The sequence below is a fragment of the Crocodylus porosus genome, unplaced genomic scaffold (assembly GCF_001723895.1).
Source record: "Crocodylus porosus isolate Cpor-Errol unplaced genomic scaffold, CroPor_comp1, whole genome shotgun sequence".
NCBI classification, from domain to species: Eukaryota; Metazoa; Chordata; order Crocodylia; family Crocodylidae; genus Crocodylus; species Crocodylus porosus.
The window spans coordinates 5,163,441-5,186,293 of NW_017728947.1; positions in this window are offsets into that span (position 1 = coordinate 5,163,441).

The following is a 22,853-nucleotide window of genomic DNA, read 5'->3' on the forward strand; positions in this document are numbered from 1 at the left end:
TGAGGGGGTTGTTTGTGGTTTTTTGCAACAGGGTTTTTTTTGTTCTTTTGTTGTTGTTTTTTTTGACACTGGGATCTCCTGGTGTCAAAAAAATCCACTGTACTGCAAACCAGCAGCATAGCGAACACATGCACGTGTGCTGTGTGTGGTTTGTGGCACTGCAAACTGCATGTGCAGGCTCGTGGGGATATGCTCAGTGTTCTTATCCAGATCTGGGTGCTTGGTTTGGTCCTAGATATTAGGCCTTGTACAGCTCCATGGGCAAAAAGAATTCACCTGGGCTCAAGTTACCTCTTATCATAAGAAATATTTTTAAAGTTTAAAAAAAAAAAGATTTTAAAGAAAAAGAAGAATCTTAAAGGTTTTTAAAGAAAAAATTTAAACAAAATGTTTTCTCAAGAAACATCCTCCGGCTTCCATCCATTTGAAAAGGGGAAAAGGTCTTAACTTTTTCATTGGCAAAGGGAAGCCCTTTGAAAGAGGTTGGTCACCAATAAAGCTGGTTTAACAAAAAGTAATTCAGTGAGGTTCCCCATTTCAGCCAAAGAAGTACAGTTTAGCATTTGGGATGCTGGGAACATGGAAATTTGAGAGATGAAGTTAAAGACTTCAGGTCATCAGGGAGAATGTTTGTTTTTTGGAGTGTCATAAGAAAATATATTATGATGTTACTGGCTGTTTAATTTCATAAAATGTATTTTAAACCTATTTAAAACTATTCAGACATTATAATGCATCCTGCTCCAATGGCACCAGGAGTGTTGGGGCCAGCACCTTATCTGGCTACATTGGTATTTCCAGTTCTAATGACAATTTGGCAAAAGTCTAGAGGGCCTAATTCAGGTTTCTGAGTTTGTAGTAAAAAATTCAGCTGGGGGAGAGTTGCAGGGGAGGTGCAAAGCATCCTGGGATGCTGAGGGACTGGGAGTCCACTTGAATCTGGAGGGGATCCGAGGCAGAAGTTCAATAAACTGATTTAACCTAAATCAGTGAAGTCTGATACTACATCCGTCCATGTTTATATTAAACCAGTTTCAGATATTTTGAAAACAGTTTATATGTACTGTACTTCTGTTATGTTACAGATTTGGACCAGTTCCTGATCACTTTTGCAGGTTTATGTGTAATATCCATCCCTAGCTACAGAGCTGGTAACCAGAGCAGGGCACCATAGCTACTCGGTGTCCTTTCATTTAACTCATACACACATCAACTCCCAGGAATGCTGTTGTTGATCAACATAGGATAAATAAGAATATCTGGATCATATGGCTCTGATAATATTACCTGTTTTATGCCCACTCTATTCCATCTCCCCTTGGACTTTTAACATTGCAGCTATCTGAACCACTTTACAAAGCCACCATTTTAAAAAATAATTATACCCACAAAAAGAGTTCATCTCAAAGCCTCTTTAAAAAGGTATCAGGCTGTGCATGCAGGCAAAATGCTATAAAATTGGTTGAGGTTCCTTTAAAATGCAGTGTGTGACATGTTTTTATTTATTTTCTTAATTCAGGACACGAGCCTGTTTTTTTTTAAAACCAACAATGACAACCAAAATCTTATCTCTGGTTTTGATGCCTACACACAAGAGAATAAGAGATTAGAAATGGATTAGCACTGGAATTTTTAAATGTACACTAAGGGCTACCATGAGACTTACCACGGAGGAAAAGACTGTATGAGAAGAAAAAATAAATCTGATCCAAACACTGAATGAATAAGGAAAATGAACAGTTAACTGTAGAATGTTAAACCTGGTCAAAGAGGCAGGTGCTACTGAGTATTACCATTGCTTGCCTTTTTTTTTTCCTACCAGCTGCTCAGATTTTTTGGAAACACTTTTTAGGACCAAAAGAAAGAGTATGGATAGAAAAAGTCATTTCACCTCTTCACAGGAAAATACAGGCAAGAAGCATTGGCACCTCACCCACCCAAAGAAGGTGGCATGGAAGAGTCAGTGGCTCAAAGGTCACTTGACACGTGCCCATAGCCGCCCTAGCTCCTTTGAGACTTGCAGGAGAGACAGGGTGCCACCCCTTCTCAACAGGAAACATGTACAATCAGTGAATCATAAAGAGAGCCGGTCATGTTTTATGACAAAAATAAAATGATAAGTTCGCTTTGAAATCTGTTCTTGTCTTTAGTGCATAGGAACTTAAACTGGTTTATGACCTGCTTGATATCTTGGATTGCAGGTGGCAAAGGCAGGCCATGACTGATAAGATGACTGATACAGCACAAATTGGTGCACTGAGCAAAAGTGCTCATTAAGCAGGAATCTTAAATTGTGGGGGACTATTTGCCTGTGTCCCTCCTTCACCCCTCCACTGATTTACTGCTTCAGCTTTACCTCACTGGTAGAGAAGACAGATGAGAGTTATAAGATACTTTTATTATAGATTTCATGGGACCTGGAATTCATCTGAGGTCTCAGATATTGCTTTCATTATTCAAAATAAAAGTAGGAATAAATAGTTCCTAATTAACATAGCAACATATAATGCAGTCTGACCTCCAAGAGAAAGTAACATGCGAACTAGAAAACCTGTTGTACCTGTTGCATAATGAGACCACCCCCAAGTGCAGGGCCGCCTTTGCTCTCCCTAGGGAATTGCTTGTTCTTGGGATTGCTCAATGACTAAGGTACTAGTCAACATGAGTAAGGATGATAGAATGAGGCCTCTAACAAGTACTATTCTGTTACACCTTTATTTGAAGACCAACGGCATAAAGCAACCTCTTCTCACTGGTCTTTTTAGGGATTGCATAAGGCAACATTTCACTTTACCTCCTTTTTATGTGTATAGATGGGGAGAGAGGGAAAGGATGTTTTCTGTGCAGAGGAAAGTAATTTCCTTGGAACTAATTTCAGCAAGGTTCATGCTTTCTATCCCAGCATATTTTTTCAGATGAGTAGGTTAGGAACTTCCTTGTTCCTTATTTATTGTTAAATAAAATAATAACTGCTAGTTTAACGAGATGGAAATGAAGGAGACACAATTACTGCCCAGACATGCCATTTGGGACAGGTCCCTTTTTCTGTCCCTGTGCTGGACGGAACCATGGATATGGTTAAGCACTTTTCATACCACTGTTCCTTTAGTTTGGAGGCCACTAAGTGGAGACAGGATGGATAAGAGTAAGCGGTGATGCGTGACTTCCCATACTCTCTCACTTTCTGGGACCAGGGGGAGCCTTCCAGGACTCAGAAGCTGTCCATCCCTCCACCTTTCCTTCCTTTAGAAGGCTAGTACAGAGATTCTCAACCAGGTTGATGTAGCACGCTGCAGTGCCATTAGATCCCTGAAGGGTGTTATGAGGTTTGAGGTGATAAGCAGGTAAGTGCAGGCTCATGCTTCTCCGTATCTGCTGATCCTCCACTCCCATGTCCTGGCCCTTCTGCAAGGAGATAAGAAATGTAATATAAAACTTAGTTTTTTGAAATTGAGTGCAGAAAGATCAAAAATCACTGCTCTAGTACTTGTTAGTTTGACCTCTTGAGCTAGTCCTGATATATTCTGCCTTTCCAAAGGCTGCATTTGGTCATCCAGATGGCATTTTGTCACGGCTCACTGCAGCAAACACATCATCACTATCAGTGCCGGTGGAAAAATTTCTGTGGCATTGTGTTCTTTTGGAATATGTGGTTCTGTGAAACACAACCACTCTTATAACATCAGATCAATTTCACTAGAATTTCATGCTGGGGGGGGAACTTGGAGAAAAGTTCTGATGCTAATGAAATACCTCATTTCAACACTTTGGGGGGAAGAACAACCCTTTAAAATTTGTTTTCATTTTGAAATAACTTTCTTTTGATGTGTTTGTATTATGTACTGTGGTATGAAATCAAAGCATCAAAATCAAAATATTTTAATTCATGTAAGATGGCTATTTCTTTTTAAATTTCCTTGCAATTGATTTCAAAATATAGGGCTTTTGTTCCAATTCAGAGGGAAATCAAGTTTTGAAATATGAAAATCTTTTATGAGATGAAATTTCAGTCCCCCTCATGGCTCTATTCCAGTGGTTTTCAACCTGTGGCTCGCAGACTATATGTCTAAGAGGTCTGTGAAAGATGACTGATCAATCAAAAGCATGTGAATACCCACACTTACAATTCAAAGGTGTCCACACCTCCATTAGAAATTCCCAAAGAGGTCTCCACCTCTGTTCAAAATTTTGTAGGGGTCTGCAAACGTAAAAGGTTGAAAACCACTGCTCTATTTGATACCCAATATGAGCACTCATTAGCGGTCACTGCATGTAGAAAGATATTGCAAGTTCAACGATAAAGGCTGAATTTTGATTTTTTTCCTTGTTTTAATTGATCCTAAACGTTCCCTGAAAAGTTGCAGAAAAGGAAGGATGGCTGTAGTTCATTGGCCAAAAAGATTCCCTCTTAGTCTGGAAAGCCACTTGTGTTTAGTAAGCAGCAGCAGGCAACATACAGGCAAAGACAAAGCCACTGCAACTGCTCCATGTGGAAGGTACTATGCGAATGTATGCTGTTGTTCAAAATATCAGATCACGTACCTGCTATATATCACAACACATTGCATGCTGATGGCAGCCCAGCACACTGACCATTAACTAGACTTGAGTTGCTCAGTGAAGTAACACTTTGTGTAAATGCATAATAAAGGGGAAATTTCATATTTTGTTCACATATTAACACAGAAGTGATCCAGAATTGATCCAGAAGAATCAAGCAAGCTGTGCACCCTATGACTTTCTGAGCACTCCAATTGATCCAATTGATCTAGTGGAGAGTTCAGTCTGACTGAGACCCTGTAGAAAAGATCCATTTGATGCACTCAGATCCAGTTGCATCAAATGCTTTTTAATTTTCCAGACTTGGAAAGCTACTGAAAGAAACTAATATCTGAGACTTCTCAGTCATTTCATGTACTTGCTGTCTCTCTAACATGAATAGCCCCACAAAACCTGTCAAGAGCCCTACCACCCTGTCATTCTGTTCAGTGGACTACTTTTTTCATGTCCCTTGGCAAGACATAACCTGACTGGGCATACATGATAGTACAGCAGGCTACTCTACAAGGCTCCTTGCCAAAAGACAGAGAACATAGTATTCAAATACTAGTCAGAGAACATGCTACCCACATCGGAAAATGAAATGTCAGGGTGCCCCCTGGCAGAAGAGGACAAAACACCTCTTCTACATTAATGGCATGAACAGGGAGAGAGAAGAGAAACATGGAAACTGAGAGAATAGACACAAAAGGCCTGAGAGGGACAAAGGGAAAGAATGACAGAGACATAGTGAGAAAAGAGTGAGACTAAGGTAGAGTACGAGTCAGAGCAGAAGAGAAAAAGAAAGAAAGAAACAGGCATCTTTCTTTTTTAAAAGTTCCACTGTCTTCTCTGTGAAGACAGGCTTCTGTAGCAGAAAGGGAGGGAGGGAGATGTTGTATCTCTAGGGTAGTACAGGAGATGGGGGCAGGTAACTGGAAAAACAGTGGCCTTTTCCACAAAAGAATGAACAGTGCTGGCCCCATAAACCTGGCATTAATTGTGTCCCCACCTTTTTTTTAACAAGTGAAACTCATTGGACATTCCAGAAATAACACAACTGCATCCCTCGGTGTGTAAGGCACTAGGCCAAGAGATCTTGAGCCACACTGGCCAATTTGTTACTACTCTGAACTGCATTTTTAAGTTCTGCAAAGCCAACTTGAAATGCCAGCTCCTCCTAGTAAGGAGTCTAACATCCTGAGCAATAAAGAAAGATGCCCTAAATTATTGAGAGAGAGAGAGAGTGGAGTCTTGCTCAAGGCTAAGGCATTGTACAGGCCTGGATCTATGTAAAGCAGCCAGCATTAGAGGACATGACACAACCTGCCGTAGGAATTGTACTGAAACTCCAAGCATGTCAGAGCAAGAAAGCACTGGAGCAGTGACTGATGAAGATTAGTCTAGATAGAGGGGAGGAATGGTATGTAAAAGAAGGAGGGGGTAGATACATGGCTATGGGGAAGGAAAGGCAGGGTGGAGCCAGTGATTCTGCCTGGTGGCCTGCCAAGATACATATATGTTAATTGAGCAATCCTGTTTCACTGCTTTTCATGCAGGTAACAAAAGACTGGCATGTGTGTGTGTAGGCGGGTGGACTAGGAATGCACAACTAGCCGTGTGGAACTATCTCCAACCAGAGCCTTCATGAGACACAAACATGACTGCACTGGAATAGTCCAGGGTTCATTTCAAGGGATTCCAAACAAACAATAATGTGTCTTTAAGGAAATAAAACCCAGAAAAAGAAGACCTCCAGGTGGGATTGTGAATGACGAGGGTTTGCGGCCACCCCCACAAGATTCTGAAAGCCACAAGAACTCCTTGGTTAATAAAAGCCAAGGAAGATGCTGAAAACATGCCAGAAGTGATGTCCTCTTGGGAGCACAGAGGGTCAAATTTAGGTCTCATTGAAGCCAATGGGAGTTTTGCTGTTGACTGTTGTAAAGGCCCAAGTTTGTCCCCAAATCCCTTAGTATCCTTTCCCTGCCCCCACCACTTCACACCCTGTAGGCCTTTCCAACAGTAATGCATGCCACAGCAGGCCTGGCCCTCACATCTCCCCCTGCCACCATAGACCAAGTTCCTGATTGTAAATAGTATTAGGTTTCATTCACCAGATCACTGTCAGGACAGAAAGAACATTATTTTGATACTGTAGACTGGGAAAAGAAGTGAAGAGCAGTTTAGGACCTGGACCTTTTAAAAATGAGTGCCTTGCACAAATTTCTAGTTAGGGTGGTGATTTCAATTTCAGTTCATCTAAGACTTGGCATTAGTCTCCCTATTCTTTCACAAAGACCATTCCCACTCCCCTTCCCCTCCCCCCTCTGTCCCCCAAAAGAAAAAAAAATAGCACCTTTTCCCTCCAAACATCAGGCTGGGACTGATTCAGCACTGACTCAGAGGGAAGAATGTCTTCCTCTTGAATCACCAGCACCACAGTGATCTGAATTTTCCTAAGGAGTCTATCAAAATGTCATTGATCCTGCTTTGCCTACAAGAGTTAAATAGATTATATTCATGGACGTCTAGACAAGAAAGAGAAAATAATACACAGACAATAGAGCATGATGAAGTTATGAGCCTAAGCTTCAAATACGTGATCTAACAATGCAGACACAGCAATTTTTAAAGCCAGCAAAAACCAGTACGATCTTCTAGCCCAGTGCTTTGGTCCTGTGGCCCAGTGGAATGGTGCAGGGCTAGGCCTGACCAGATCTGACCCTGCACCTAGATGGGGCTCAGGGCCCCACACTGGGGCTATGCATTGCTTTTGCCTGGCCCCCCACACAAAGATCAGACCCTGCACTTCCCCTTGACCTAGGCTAGTGTGCAGGGCCATGATTTTGGGGGATCTCCAAGTACCCATTCCTTCTTCAGTTTCCTTCACTGCTAACTGGTCCCTTGTTCATTGTCACTGGGATATGAAAGCAAGAATTTTTAAGAGGAATAATCCTTTTCTTTGGGATAAACCCTGCAGGAAAAGAGCTACTTCACCACATCTCTCTTGAAATCTTTGAGCTTCACTTATTTGCAGGAGTGGAAGGAATGCGAGTGTTACTGACCACCCCCCAACACACACACACACACACACACACCCCTACATTCCACCACGGACAGCACTGCCCTCCCGAGAGACGGCCCAGCGAGGGGAAGACACAACATTCAGCAGGGCATTTTCACTCAAACAAGTGTTTGGACGCATAGCCAGAAGGGTTTTGCTTGGATTTTTTTAACACAAACTAGTGGCACCACTTTAGTCCTAAAATGCTATGAAATACTTAGCCCTGGGAGGCAAGGAGTGGACAAGAGAGACGAGACAAGGTATTAATCTGTTGTGTTATTTGCCTGCAGTCCACCCATCAGAATTGATCCTTTATGTTAGATGATAGATGACCACTCCAGGCCATCATGCAATCTGGGGTAGGTCATTCCATCAAGCAATAAGCCAGGCTGCAGGACAAGTGTTTTTATAGCTAGCTAGCTGGTGGCTTACCAATAGCACAATGCAATGCATGAGAAGGGTCTACAGATATGGACTTGGTCCTTCACTGCCAATCCAGGGAACTATGACCTAAAGCGGTCTTCCCAAAAAAGTAGTCCCAAAAGCCTATTCCACTGATGGAAATTCCCCTTCTGAATCTTTTCAGCTGCTTACCTGTTGTTTCTAATTGGCCAAATGCCCTGTGTTTAACAACCATGGATTTGTTCCTTTCCAAACGAGTGCCAACAATGATTAGTCTCCTGTGCTTCTGTGGAAGTGGGGAAGGTGAAGAAGTTCTGCAAGTCTTGCTGCCTTTTCTGTAGGGAAAAATAAGCCTGGCCTAAGCAAAAGAATGGGTATTAGCTGAATCTTTCCTCCCAAGGCCAAATAAAAAAGGACACAGCATTTTACTTGCACCGCTTTGGTTCTAAGCACAGCGCTATTAATCATTGCTGTGAGAGGACTTTGCCTCTCAGGAGATCAGAAGTTTATTACATGATAAGCTGTAAAACAAATATTAATGGTAAAAGGATGCTTTCATTTTTAAGGCACTGGACTGATACTTGAGTGCCTCTTAATTCTGTGTCAGTCCTTGGGTAAGCCACTTACCTTTTCTCTGAGTTTGTCCATAATTTTCTGTTAGTAAGTAGTATTCTTTTCTCCTACCCTTTGTCTGCCATTTATTGGGAAGCTCCTTGTAGCAGGCAGGTCTCTTTGTATTATGAGTTTACAGTGTTTAGACCAATAGGGATCCTAAAGAGCTTCTAGGCGTTATCAGAATATTCATAATGGATATCTTCTGCCATACTAATAGCTAACCTAGAGTAGGATCACACTGGAATATGAGCTGCTTTGATGTTGTATCTCTGGCTTCATTGGGGACCCTATATCCACTGTAAATCTAGCTCTATATGATAGGATGACCATTGTGGGCATGACACAGCAGGCACCATAAAAAGTAAAAAACTGTTAGCAATAACCTCAAGTCAGTCCCAGTTCACCAAAACATTCAAATGATACTCAAATACGTACTGTCATCACCAAAGGAACTTAATAAGACACACAAAGTGAAGCTGAATGTAGGCCTTAGTTTTCTATGCTAAGCATAAAAAGAGTTCTGGTTTTATGGATGCTTCTGCAGTATGTGTTGGTTGGTGATCCATCTCAGTGTTTTTACTTTGCTGAATGGTTTCATGTGTAATATTATTCAGAGAATTCTGCCTTCTGCAACATAAGTATCAGTGAGACCTTCATTGCATGGGCTGCCCTACTAGATACAGCCTGTGTTTTTTTTATATATGTGCATCTGAGTCGAGAGAATATTCTTTTTTTAAAGGGCCCTGATTCTCTTCAAGGATTCTGAGCAATTAATCTCCTGTAGATTATGAACTGCCTTCACGTTCACTATTCAGCTGAAATGCACACTCTTTCTGCTCATCTGTTTTTGTTTTATCCATGCAACCTAGAGATCTCTCACACATCTTCTAGTTCCCATGGTTTTAAGAGGGTCATCCATACACCAGAAACACAGGTGTTTTTATACATTTAGGTAAGCCTTGCCTTGTGTTTATAGAGAATGTCTGTTCTTACAGAAACCATTGCACACAACCTGCTGCTGCTCATGCTGAACATTTGCATGGATTTGATTAGGTGACACAGTGCAGTGTGTGTATTTCTGCTTACAAGGACTATAGGCAACAGCTTTTTTGCTCCCTCTCTTTGTTTGCACACTGGCCTTAGGTTCCTACTTTACACTGTGTGTGGTTATGCAATCATATGTAAGGTATAGCCAAGAGGGAGTTACAGTTATGAAGATTAAAATGCTACATTGCATAACATTGTATAAAAGAGTAAGTTTTATCCAGTTTTCTTTGCATTGGTTACAAAATAGCAAAGAGATGTAAGAATTACCACCCATGTCACTTGATTTGGTTGGCTCCTAGCGAAGAGCAAGTTTAATCTGCTAGACCAGTGGTTTTCAACCACTTTTTAGACTCATCACCCCTCATTATACCCTATAACTTTTGTGAATTGAGCAGCACCCCATTTAAAAAACACTAATTTCCTGATTATAGTGCTTATGTTCTTGCAGAAGGGCTAGGCAAGGAGAGTGAGATCCTGAATCTGCCCTTATCATGTATAACTATAGACTATACTATACAACTACAACTATATAACTTGTACACAGCAGCAACTTTACTTCTTCCAGAAGCAAAATGGTGAGAAATGACTTGCCTAAAAATACATGCATGAATTTTCATGTGTGTATATTTTCCATCTATCCCCCCCACCGCAGCTCCAATGTTAACCCTTAGGGGAAAGGATTAAATATAGTCCCTTATTGCCCAGATTTCATGCAGATGGGTCTCTCCTGCCCATCAATTTGTAGAGAATAATACATGGTTTTGCATTAAGGAAGTGAAATGTGTTATCTCTTACGTAGACTGGTGAGAGAATAGAGGTTTTTGAGCTGTCTGTTTCAAACAGCTAAATAGCATCAGGCAGGATGAAGTGAAACCATTCTCCCTCATTGCCTATGCAAATGTTGTGATACTTCCTTCTCATACCCTCGTGATAATGTATTTAGCAGAATTCACGGATTTGGTGGAATTTTGACAAGGCTGCGCCACAGGTACTTCTGCTATAGCCTCAAACTTGCAATCTCTAGGCTGTCAACCATGTACCTGAGTGCCTACGCCACCCTTGCTCCCATATTATGCTATGGTATTGCTGCTACAAAAGTGTAACAAAGACAGAAAGCACAGACTGTTTAGCTATGTCTGAAAATAAGCATGTTCTGCCTGTGCCGATTTTGTTTGCGTGTGAGGTATGTGACTGTTTTGTATAGAAAGGAAGTTGACATAGGTATGGTATGAGCGTGCTCAAGGGTGTGTCTGCACTCCAGTCTTTGCTGTACTTGAGATGCCTAATTTCCCATGCCAGCATTAAATCAGCTAGCTTAGGTACTGCTGGCAGTATAGCCCAGCAGCATAGAGCTCAGTGCCCAAGTATTCACTCAGCTTCTCAGGTGAGTCTTTTTTGCAACTGGTGCAGAGGTCTCTGCTGCTTTCGTTACACCGTTCCTTTTAAAGCTAGCTAAGACATATCTGTACTATACTGCAAGCACAGCACACTGCAGGGTGGACATGTGCATGTGTGTGCGCATGCGTGCATGCATGCATATGTGTGTGTAAGAGAGAGAGAGATTGTGCAAGTGAATATATTTAGGTGTGCTTAAGAGAGGTAATATGTATGGCTGAACATGTTACCATAGGTGACTAAGTGTATAGTAGGAAAAGAGAGGGCTTGTGTGTGCCTGTGCAGAGAGATTTAAGTGTGAATGTGAGGTATCAGGTGTGTAGCACATGTGTGTGCATGCGCAAAAAGGTAGCAGCCCTGGGAACCAGAAGTTAGGAGGGACCAATGGGCTGTGGTGCACTTTCTGGCCCTGCCAGCTGAGGCTTTAATTATCGCCACACGCGCCTTTTGACACAGCATGATTTTCAGTTAAGATAAACAGCGGCATACTATCATAAACCCACAAGGTGTGTAAGTGTATGGGAGGGGAGAGGCATGCTTCTGTTTGAATAGCATTACAAAATGGGGACATTATATAGCACCAAAAGCAACTGAGTCAGACAACTGTATTTCTGAAATAAGGCAATTTTCTGAGCTCCTCTGAATTTGAATAGAGTATGCTTCCCCACTGTGAAACTGCTACTGTCACTACAGACCAGGGAGCACTGATCATACCAACAAAGATTTTTTTTCAACATGTATCTTTGATGCCTAAGTGTGAAGATCACAGAGAGGGGTGGCCTGTTTTCAAGTAAGAGGGTATTGGAGCGCTTATTCACCATTCTGGCACGGGGGAACAGAACAGCATGCCCTATCAGTTTAGGCCTGTCATTCCTAGAGAGAGTTCAAAAGGTAGCCTCTCTAATTCCTCAGTCCTAGTGTCGGCACCATTGTCAGGATACATGTGGAGAACAAAGAAATGGGACAGATCCCTCCCAGCTATGGGAAAAGGGGAAAGAGACTATAATGAAGGGAGCTGATGCATGAGGGACCAGTGGAGAGTTGAAGGCAAGCTTGGTGTCAGAGAATGGATGTCGTTGTACAGTTAAGAATAAGCCAGGTGTATCATAGTTGTATCACAGAAAATATTCAGAGATAATCAGCCAACCACAGTACTGCGCACTGGACTGGATGAACATTAACCTTTAATCCTGTGTGTAGGGGATCCATTTGACTATGCCATTAATACCTCTTATATTTCTCTAGTGAAACATAGCCACAACTATATTCACCTTCACTGCAGATGCAGTTCCAGGCTTGGAAATGTAATGTGAGGGGCAAGGGATGGAGTAGGTGATGGACTCAAAGCAGCCTTTGCTAGAATTATAAAGAACTGAATGGTCATCCTGAACATCAGACCTCTCCCGGGTGCTGAGTGAACCACCACAGGCCGCTTCAGGAAAAGACATTAAGAATAACATTTCCGTATACGTGGTTGCCTAAAATTAATCTACAAAGTATGTGTGCACATGTGGAAACTGGTCATCACCCACAGAAACATGTATTTTGTCAGTTCAGTGTACAAGTCCCAGCTCTGCAGGCACAGCCCTCTTTTTTGGATGTGCATTCTCCCTGAACCTGAGAGAGGCACCTGTGTTTTGAAAGTGTAGCCCCAGGCACTTGTTTTATAGCTGCATTAAATGACAAACACTCTCTTCAAGCAGCATCAGAATGTGGTCATTAATGCTCACTGCTGCAAGCAAAGTAATAACTCATATGTCCTCATTTTTATAGCCTTTTTTTAATCCATAGATCTCAAAGTACTTTACAAAGGAAAGGACTGTCTTTTTCCTGACTTTTCAGATGAGGAAACTAAAGCACAGAGGGATGGAAAGACATGCCTAAAGGCATGTGGTAAGCCAGTAGTAGAGTTAAGAATAGAGCCCATTTTTAGCTCCTAATCTGGTGCTTTATTCAATAACCCCACATTGCCTTACTCATAATTTATGTAAGTACAGAACACAAACATCTACCTGGCTAGAATCAGAAGTGAAGCTACTATTGTAGCTACTCTAGTCATTTAGAGGTCTCTTGGTTTGCTCCAACCACCTTCACCATGTTTGCCAGTGAATGCTCCCAAAGAACAGGGACAGCGGAAAGGCAGAAAGAGGCTGATGAGAAGGTGGGAAGAAGGAACAAAATTCAGAATGGGTAAAGAATGACTGAGATCTTTGTGGAAAGAGCTTGCTTGCTACCTGAATTAGGTACTTCCCTTGTTTTACCTCTGGGTTTCTGGTGCAACCAAATTCTCAAGAGCTTAGGAGCCACAACAGGGGCAAAATGTTCAAAAAACTCAGGTCCCATTAGGTACCAAAATAAATGGACAGATCTTACTAAAAGAGTTGCATTAAAAGGTACCAAGCAGACTGGCAAATTAACAGGGCCTAGCTAAACCTCTGCAAGCCAAGTCCAAAACCATGCAGAGAGCCAACACACAGCATACACGCCCATGCACACAGAGTTGCACCAGTTAAATCAAATTTATGCAACTTCATACCTTTTCCTGAATCGGTGCAACTTTGTGCATAGACTAAGCTTGATTCAAACTCACTAAAACTGGTCAAACTTAAAATTAGTCACAGCTCCCTGTCACTCACCATGCTGTACCTACCATAGGTATGTAAGTGTGCACACACCTGACATACCCTGGAGGGCAAACACACAGATGAAAATTCCTTGCCTTCTGTGGTTAAGTGTAGAGAGACTCTTTTAAAGAAGTTTGAACAGGACAATGCAGGGGCGGTTTTACCACAAGCATGTCGAAAAGAAAAATCACCCTTAGCAGCACCATTCAGCACTTTGCAACAATACTTAAGGCCAGATTTGCAAAAAAATGGATGAAAATATCTAAATGTATAAAGAATACTTCTTTAAAAATCCACTGTGGATTGAGGTGTTTTGAAATCCTCATGAAAATCCTATCTGCATCTTTGCTGCCTAACACATCCACAACTCTAGCCATTAGGCAATACAGTGCAACTGATTTGAAGACTGAGTCAATGTTATGTTACCCTCATTTAGGCAATGTAAATCATATTTTCATACAACTACTCTGAGGATATCCATTAAGGAAAATGATATAGTCAATACAAGATAGAAGATGTGCAGATTACTGCAAAACAGAACACCATATTCTCATGGTGTTTAGGTGGCTGTGCTACCCTCTGAAAACTAACTGTAAATTAGTTCCCTACTTCCCTCTCAATTATTTCTATTTGAAGGTTGTACAGTTTACAAGTCAAGCAACTATATTCCTCAGTCTCAGTGCTGTAAACTCACTTGATAGCCTGCATTCATCCTTCTCCTTTGATCTTCCCTGCCAACAAAGAGTTTTATAATCACAAGTTTAGGTGATTTTTTTATTTATTTATTTTTACCATGATCCATGAGAACAAACAGAACTCAGCCTCTTATTCTATGGCCCTGATTTGGTTTGCAGAGCTGCTTGGAAGACTGAGAACATGCTTTTGTCAGCTGTTGGAATCACACGATTTTTCTATAACTAGAAATTTATCAAAAAAGGTATGCTGACACTCTTATTCTGGAACGAGGGCTTCCCCTCCCCCCCTCCCCCCCAAGTGGATTAAGCTAAATTGGAAAATGGCACCCACATTCTAGAATGAGAATAATTATTCCAGAATGGCTATTTTCATAAATTTCCAAGGCCAGTTAAAAAGCAACTATATTAAGAAGGGACCACTTTATTGCTATCAATGAAGTTCATGTCATTGTTCTGGTTCCAAAGATCGCTCTCAGAATTGGTTGGAATCCTGGGTTTTCCAGAGATGTTCTTTACCACTTTCCATAGGGATGTGCCCCCCTATTTTTCAATGAGAGAAGGCACAAATGCCCCCTTTCAGTGCCTAACAAGCCACTTAGCTGCAGAGATGTTACACAGGTAAAGTACATGGTAAATGCCTGCCTTATAAGTGCCTTCATTTGTGTTCTGTTGTTTCCATTACTGTTGCGGCTTTGAGGAGTTACAGGGACAGTGTTACAAAAGAGCTGCTCATATAAAATAGCTAAAATTTGATGGGAAACACAGAGTTTGTGGTACCAGAAAAAAAATTCCTGCCCCAGAATAGGGACAGTTTTATGTAGGTGAAAGATGTCACACAACCCACCTCCCAAAGTGCTGTGCAAGTGATGAGGAGGAGGGTGTGTGACCAGGTAAATGCTGCGGGTAACTAGAGGAAGCTCTCTTCCCAGGGTTGGATGCAGGGAAGCACCCAGGGTCTAGAAACTCCCTGTTCCTTTTTGGGGGACAATCAAGAATGTGGAGGAAAATTAAAAAGCTGTATTCTTCCAAACTAGGGGCAGCTGAGAAGTGGGGGGCAGGGGCAGCAGGGAGCTGATTCCCCAGAAAAGAGATGAACAATAGGAAGGTCAGAGCTAATGAGTTAAAAATATACATGCTCACTCTCCAGTTTGATTCTATTTCCTGGAAGAAGTTTTATTGCTGCTGAAATGCTGAAAGCTGTATGAAGAGTTTGCCAGCTGGAATAGTCTCTTTGCACCTGTCTTTTTGTTTACACAAATCCCTTTTCTAATAGAACTAATCACTGCGCTTTGATAAATCTGCCAGGGCCCCCGATAGGAGCTCCTTTCTAGCCCTTGGCGCTAAACAAACAGACCATTGTCTCCATGGGGCTTGTTAATGGTTAAACTGGGGAGGGGGAGGCACAGGATGAGGCATCAAACTGCAGTTGGGCTGCCGCAGAGTTGGCTTGTGTCTGAAGTTTTATTGTATCACATCAAGGCACTGATAGACTCCTGTTAACACATTCCAAACTGTTCACCTTGGGGCAGAGGGGTTGGAGACTAGATGGAGGAAAAGAGATGAATTTTGGAACGGACTTATTGGGAAATGACCGTGAACCATCACAGGGTAACCCACATGAATTGGCTTTGACTTTCCAAGTGTTTCCAGTGTCATCTATAGACTAATCAAGGAGCTCATAGCCATCTGTAATTCTCCAGCCACAGCAAAGAGCATGGAAACAGACCCTTCTGTAGAATCCTTTTGAGGTAAAAGAAGGGGTTCGGGGGGCATGACAGGGGGGGCCGTTACTGTTTGCTATTGAAGCCACAGCTTTCTGCCATGACCTTCTACTGCAGTAGGTCTGCAGGTGTCTCTGGGTCCTGGCATCAATAATTCTGCATGTTTTAACTGGAGGATATAAGATTCCCTGAGGGACTTCATTATACAGAACATTCCTAGATGTAAGAACCTACAGGACTGAAAAACGGTAACTTCATGATGGTATAGACAGGTAACCATTACTCAGTTCCATCACCCTCTTTAGCAGCATTTCTGACACCTTGATGCCAAGGCACTTGGCAAATGGGGAGGGGGAGGGGGGAATCCTGTATTTTTGCAGTTGAGAAGAGAGCCATTCAGCTGTTTAGCAAATTAATGGCAGAGCCAGGAATGGAATCCCGTTTTCCGTAGACTCAGACTGGTGTCCTGTCTACTGGAGCAAGCTACCTTTCAAGTAGTGAACATAATTCACTGCATGCCAAAATGTTTCCTTACAAAAAGTGAATATGGGATTCTTTGCACGCCATGCAAAAATAGAACATAGACTGCATGGCAGACCCAGGGCAACAGGGCACGCCTCTCATAATAGCTCCCATTTACCATAGACAGCACTCATTTTGTTTGTGATTTTACCTCCTTCTCACACAGACCTGATGATATCTTTCTTTCATAGTTTCATAGTTAGTAGGGTGGGAAGGGACCTGAGCAGATCATCAAGTCCGACCCCCTGCCATGGCAAGAAACAGTACTGGAGTCAAATGACCCCAGCAAGGTGTTCATGACCCCTAGCCTCCTCTTAAAGACCCCCAGGGTAGGAGCCAGCACCACTTGTCTTGGAAGTTGGTTCCAGACCCTAGCCGCCCTGACTGTGAAGTAGCGCCTCCTGATATCTAGCCTAAACCTACCCTCTGCCAGCTTGTGACCGTTATTTCTGGTCACTCCTGGCAGTGCTTGGGGGAACAGGGACTCCCCCAATGCCTGCTGATCCCCCCCTGACTAGTTTGTAACAGGCCACTAGATCCCCCTCAGCCTTCTCTTGCGGAGGCTGAACAGGTTCAGGTCCCGTAGCCTCTCCTCATAGGGTCTGCCCTGCTGTCCCCTGATCCTGCGAGTGGCCTCCTCTGGACCCTCTCCATGCTGTCCACATCCCTCTTGAAGTGCGGCGCCCAGAACTGCGGCCTGACCAGTGTCGCATAGAGGGGGAGGATCACCTCCTTGGATCTGTGGATGCATGAGAAGGTGCGGTTAGCCTTCCTGACTGTGTCCCCACACTGTCAGCCTATGTTCATCTTGGCATCAATAATGACTCCAAGATCCTTTTCTGCCTCGGCACTGATGAGAAGGGAGTTCCCCAGCCTGTGGGTATGGTGCTGGTTCTTCCTCCCCAGGTGCATCACCTTGCACTTGTCGGTGTTGAATCCCATCCTATTCTTGTCCGCCCACCCCTGTAACCTGTCTAGGTCTGATTGCAGCCTATTCCTCTCTTCTAGCGTGCCCACATCCCCCACATCTGGGTGTCATCAGCAAATTTGAACAGGGTGCTTTTTACCCCCTTGTCCAAGTCACTGATGAAAATGTTTAACAGTGTGGGCCTGTGGACCGTGCCCTGCGGGACCCACTGCCCACATCCCTCCAGGTCGAAGAAGACCTGTCTACCACCACTTTCTGGGTACAGCCCTCCAGCCAGCTGGCGACCCATCTGACTGTGTAGGTGTTGACACCACAGTCCCCCAGTTTTTTAGTGAGAATGGAGTGAGAGACAGTATCAAAGGCCTTCCTAAATTCCAGAAAGACTATATCTACTGCTACCCCTGCATCTAAGGATTTTGTGACCTGATCATAGAAGGCCACCAGGTTGGTCTGACAGGATCTGCCTCTAATGAACCCATGTTGGTTGGCCCTTTTCCAGTCTCTGGCACCACACCAGAGCACCATGAGTGCTCGTAAAGCCGTGCCAGGGGTCCCGCAATGACCTCAGCTAATTCCCTCAGCGCTTAGGGGTGGAGATCGTCTGGACCAGCTGAGTTAAATACGTCCCATCCCTCCAGGAGTTTCCTGACTAGATCCTCTCTGACCCTTGGCCTAGGTGCACCTCCCCTGGGGCCTGAGGGGGTCCTGGTAGGGGGGGCTGATCCAGTCCCTGCTTAGGAAAGTGGAGGCAAAGAAGTTGTTAAATAGGTTAGCTTTGTCGTCTGGTGTGACCACCAGATTTCCTAGTGTGTCTTTCCTAGCATGTCTTTATCCATTAATATTTGAATCAGCAATGCTAAAGCTATAGAAATGTGATTGTTATGTAACAAAAATGCCTCCCTGATTGTTCTAAGCTTCATTTCAAATTTGCTCATACTTTTAATTCTTGAATCTTTTCCCACATTGTGTTTCACATCTAAGTCTTAGAAACTTGAGGCGTAAGAGACAATTAGGATTCCTTCAGGGTCAGTGGCAGCTAGTGAAAGGCAGCAGTGGATGTACAATTTGGAAAAGGAGGTGCAGATGGTGTTATATAGCATCACATTTAACACAACTCATACTTTTCTCCTAACCACTGCTGTGTCCTGCACTGTGCCAAGCACATGACCAGGTCACTTCCAATCTTAAGAGTGCCAGAACGTCTGACACTGACACCAGCACAGCAAAGCATACAAACTTGGTTTGAAACTTTGAGTGTGGAATGAATCAAAGGGGGTGAGGGGTGGGGACGGACACTACACAGCCATCCCCACTTTCTTTTTGGGAACGTAGGAGAAAATAGAGTGTCCCTAGTACAGCATCTCCCTTCTACCTTCCAAAACTTTACACGGTGCCATAGATCCCTTCATCTCCTTGCATATCTTCAGTAGGCTCCTCTTTAACTTAGAAGATCTGTTTGCTTAGGGCACAGTTTTTCTGTCCACCTTCCTGCTGGGCCCTGACTGTTCTTCTCTGCTTTAGGGCATACAATTCACAGTAAGGTGTATAGCCCCAGAGTGTATGATAGGAAAGATTACTATCAGATGAAGAGTAAAGAAGAAGAGAAAGGTGTTACAAGGATGGGCACAGGAGGGCTATCAAATAAGTAAGAAATTCAAACAAATGGGTCAATGAGGTTTAAGATGATCTGTGGCTTGGGAGTGAGGAACAGATAGACACAAGCACAGACACAGCAGCAAGCGGGTAAGTCTGCGGAGAGGGAAGGGGCAGGGGGACAGACTGAGGCCCCCATGGTGAGGGAGGGAGGCAAGGGCAGGGGTGAACAGAGCCCCAGGGCCAGGGTAGGTCATGGGATGAAGCTGCAGGCATCTCATGCGGGGGCGGGGGCAGGAGGGAGGGAGAGTACAGCTCCCCTGGGGGAGGTATGGCGGGCACATGCTCCGCGGATTTGTGCACAGGGCAGAGGCGGGCTGCCTGCTGTTGGCTGGGGCTCTGCGCCCTGCTGCCTTTGGGTTGTTTATGTGACCTCTTCAAGATTTTTTTTCTTTTTCCAATAGCCATGACCTCACAAACCATGAGGTCAAACTGGCCCTGACATGGGGACCTGGTTTTTTGGGTTAAGCACCGCTCCAAAAAGTCAAATCTTTTTTTTTCCCCATCTCACAAGTCTGCATATGGAAAAATGGATGCTGTTCTCTTGTTAAGAGAATAATGGCATCATTAAAACCACACGCTCCATCCTGGAAGTTCCAGAAATGACCTTCTCCTGCAGATCAGCATCGGGCATCTGACCTTTTGTGGTTAATGTTCAGAGCGATCTCTACCAAGATACAGCCAACAGGAAAAGCATCTCCCAAATTATTATTGCTTTGGAAGGCTGTGCATTGCTGGGACCCTCAGGCCTTACATCATAAAGAAATGTGGGTGCTCTCAACCCTCCCAGAGAAGTACATCACAGATAATCAGAGCCTGAGGTGTTCATTACAATGGCTGGACTGCATCTGCACCTCTCCCTCGCCCTTTGATTTACAGCAGTCTCTTTCACTCCAAAGCCCTTAGGCCTCTTTCACTGAAAAGATAGAATATCTGTTTTTCTGTAGAAAGCTGACTGCCACATGGGTTTGGTTACCAATGAACTATCTACAAAGAGTGATTTATGTCTCATCCACACTGAATGAAGAAGCTACCTGTTAGTATGTCTATAGATACAGGTGCTGCTAACCAGGTAAGCACTTATTCTACAACCTGCATGACCTAAAGAATCACTGTTGGTCTAAGAACCTTTTCAGAATCACATTAACAAGAGGCATGTAAAGATTTTCAAATACACTTGTGCCTGGCATGTTTGCAATCCATGAGATTTTCCATGTTAGGAGAGAAATGGTACTGGAATATGAAAGGCATCCAAATGCTGCCTGGCCAAGATATGCTATGGAAATATTGTAACAGATTATATAGCTCAAAATGCAGATTCGGTGAGCTTGGCAGAATTTTATGATTTTCAGAAGACCTGGGCAGAAGGGGTTGAACTGCTCCTTATCTGGAGATCTAATCTGTATTGTACAAGAACCTCTGGACATTATATTCCCCACTTCAAGGAAACACTAAAGAATAAGGTGATTAGCTTTGTGGTTGTTGACCTGGAATTATTCCAGACTTGTCCTCTCTTGACGTAATTCCTCTTTCCTTAGTGAGATGTAAACTACCTTATTTCCAACCCAACGATAAGCGAAGAATCATATTCGGCCTATGGAAATTAGTGCCAGAAAGTTTCACTGAGGCCTAAAACTAAACAGCCTTTAACAAGGGATTAAAAATGTCATATAGATATTTGGATGGAGATGTATATAAATGTATCCAAAGTGATGATAGTAAGGATATAAACTGCCAAGAGTTTTAAATGGAAATAAACCATGGTACTATAAAGCACCCTCCTTAAGTCATGGGAAGAAAGAAGAAATATTGCCTATGGCAGGTTATCATACACCATTTTTTTAGGAGATACTGGATTGGCACTCGAGCGATCTGGATTCAGTCCTTGATTTCTCCACAACGTTCTCTGAACAACTCATTTGATCTTTCTTTGCCTCAGCTTCCAGTCTGTAAAATGGTAATAATAATTCTTCCTGTCCTGGCCTTTGTTTGTCTTGTCTTTAGGCTGTGGCTTTGGGGCTGGAATGGCTTCTGACTACATCTACACACAGCCCCTAGCACAGTGGAGTACTGACCTGAGCACTATACGACAAAGAAACCCCACCAGCACAATCATATCTGTGCATTCAGATAACAGGGAATAGATTTTATCTGCCTCTCCTTGTGTGCTTCTCTGAGCAGTCAGTAAGGACTGTGCTCTGGCCACAGAGGACAGGACCAAAAAAATGCAGAAGTTCATGCTATATTGCTCTGTCATTGGAGCCAATCTCTCATTGTCTCTGCTGAGCTTATTCTCTCTCCCTCCCCTTTCCCTCACATACCTACATGCACACACACATATACACCAAAGAAAGAGAGAGAGAGACTTTTGACTTTTAAAATCTTTATCATAAAAATGTTGAAAACAAAAAGTGAATGTGCAAAAATATGGCCCTTCCAGGGGCATGGAAAACTTGTCAGTAATTAAAACACTCACATTGCCAAAGATTGAAACTCCCTCCCCTCAACGCCCATTATGGGATTGCACATTTACCATTAGCAAAATTTTCCATTTTCTACATTTCAGAGGGCCCACTCAGTAACCCAGCATGACAAACTGGTCTGTATTTTTTTTGCAAGATGAAGTATCTGAACTCAAATAAGAGAAGTGCCCAGACCAAGAAGTGGATGAGTTGAAGGGCCTCATTGGAGATGGCCCCCGCAAGCGGTTCCTGTGGCTTTTCAGGATTGTTATCTTGGCTTGGCCCAGCAGGCAATTGGCCAGGCAGATCACGCATCCCTTGGCCGCTCAGTCCATGATAGAGAGAATGTACACAGCCTTGGCGAAGTCCGAGAGAGAGGATAGAGAGCATGAACAAAAGGCATTTTTTTCTTCCTCCATAAACAATTAATGTCAATGTAGAGAGGCAGGTGCTCCTGGCGTGATGCCGTCCTTTTTGTTTACAGAACACTCCTTGAAGATTATTTGTGTTGAAATCTTTTGGCTTTCCTCTTCTCCTCCGCCCCCCTCCTCCCCTTTAACATTCTTTGAGCCAGTTTTCATGCCCTGAGGGACTTTTGTGACAAGCTCGACTAGAGCCTGCAAAGTGAACCGGAGCCCAGATAGGGACCTCCTCCCCCACACTCCATCCCATCCCATCCCCTCCCCTCCCCACAGGAGCCTCGGGAAACAACAGTAGCAAGCAGTCTACCTCCCAGTGAAGAAAGGGGGCTCCTCCAGCAAACATCTTCCCTCCTCTCTCTGTCTCTCTCTCTCTTTGTCACTTGCTCTGAGCAGAGCTAACTGCACCATTGTCCAAGGGCAGCATCAGCCCTGCGCTTCTGACCCCACTATTTCCATTTGAAAAGCAGCATTAATGTGAAAGAAGCTCTATTAGGAGTCATGTTTAACTCTTCATCTCCATATCCCATGGCTCTCTACTCTTTTCTTATTCCCCTTTGCTGCCCTTCCGGCATTCCTCCCATCTCCTTCGACCTACCCTTCTCTCCTGTTTTCTGTTCATACTTTTCCTAGTTGTCATCTTTTTTTCTTCCTCCTTTTCCTTTTGAAACATCATGCCCTGTCCTTCTGAAACATCATCTTCCTTTCTGTTTCTTCACCTTTCTCTCTGTTCCCCTTTCCCTTGTTGATGCAGGTAAAATGTG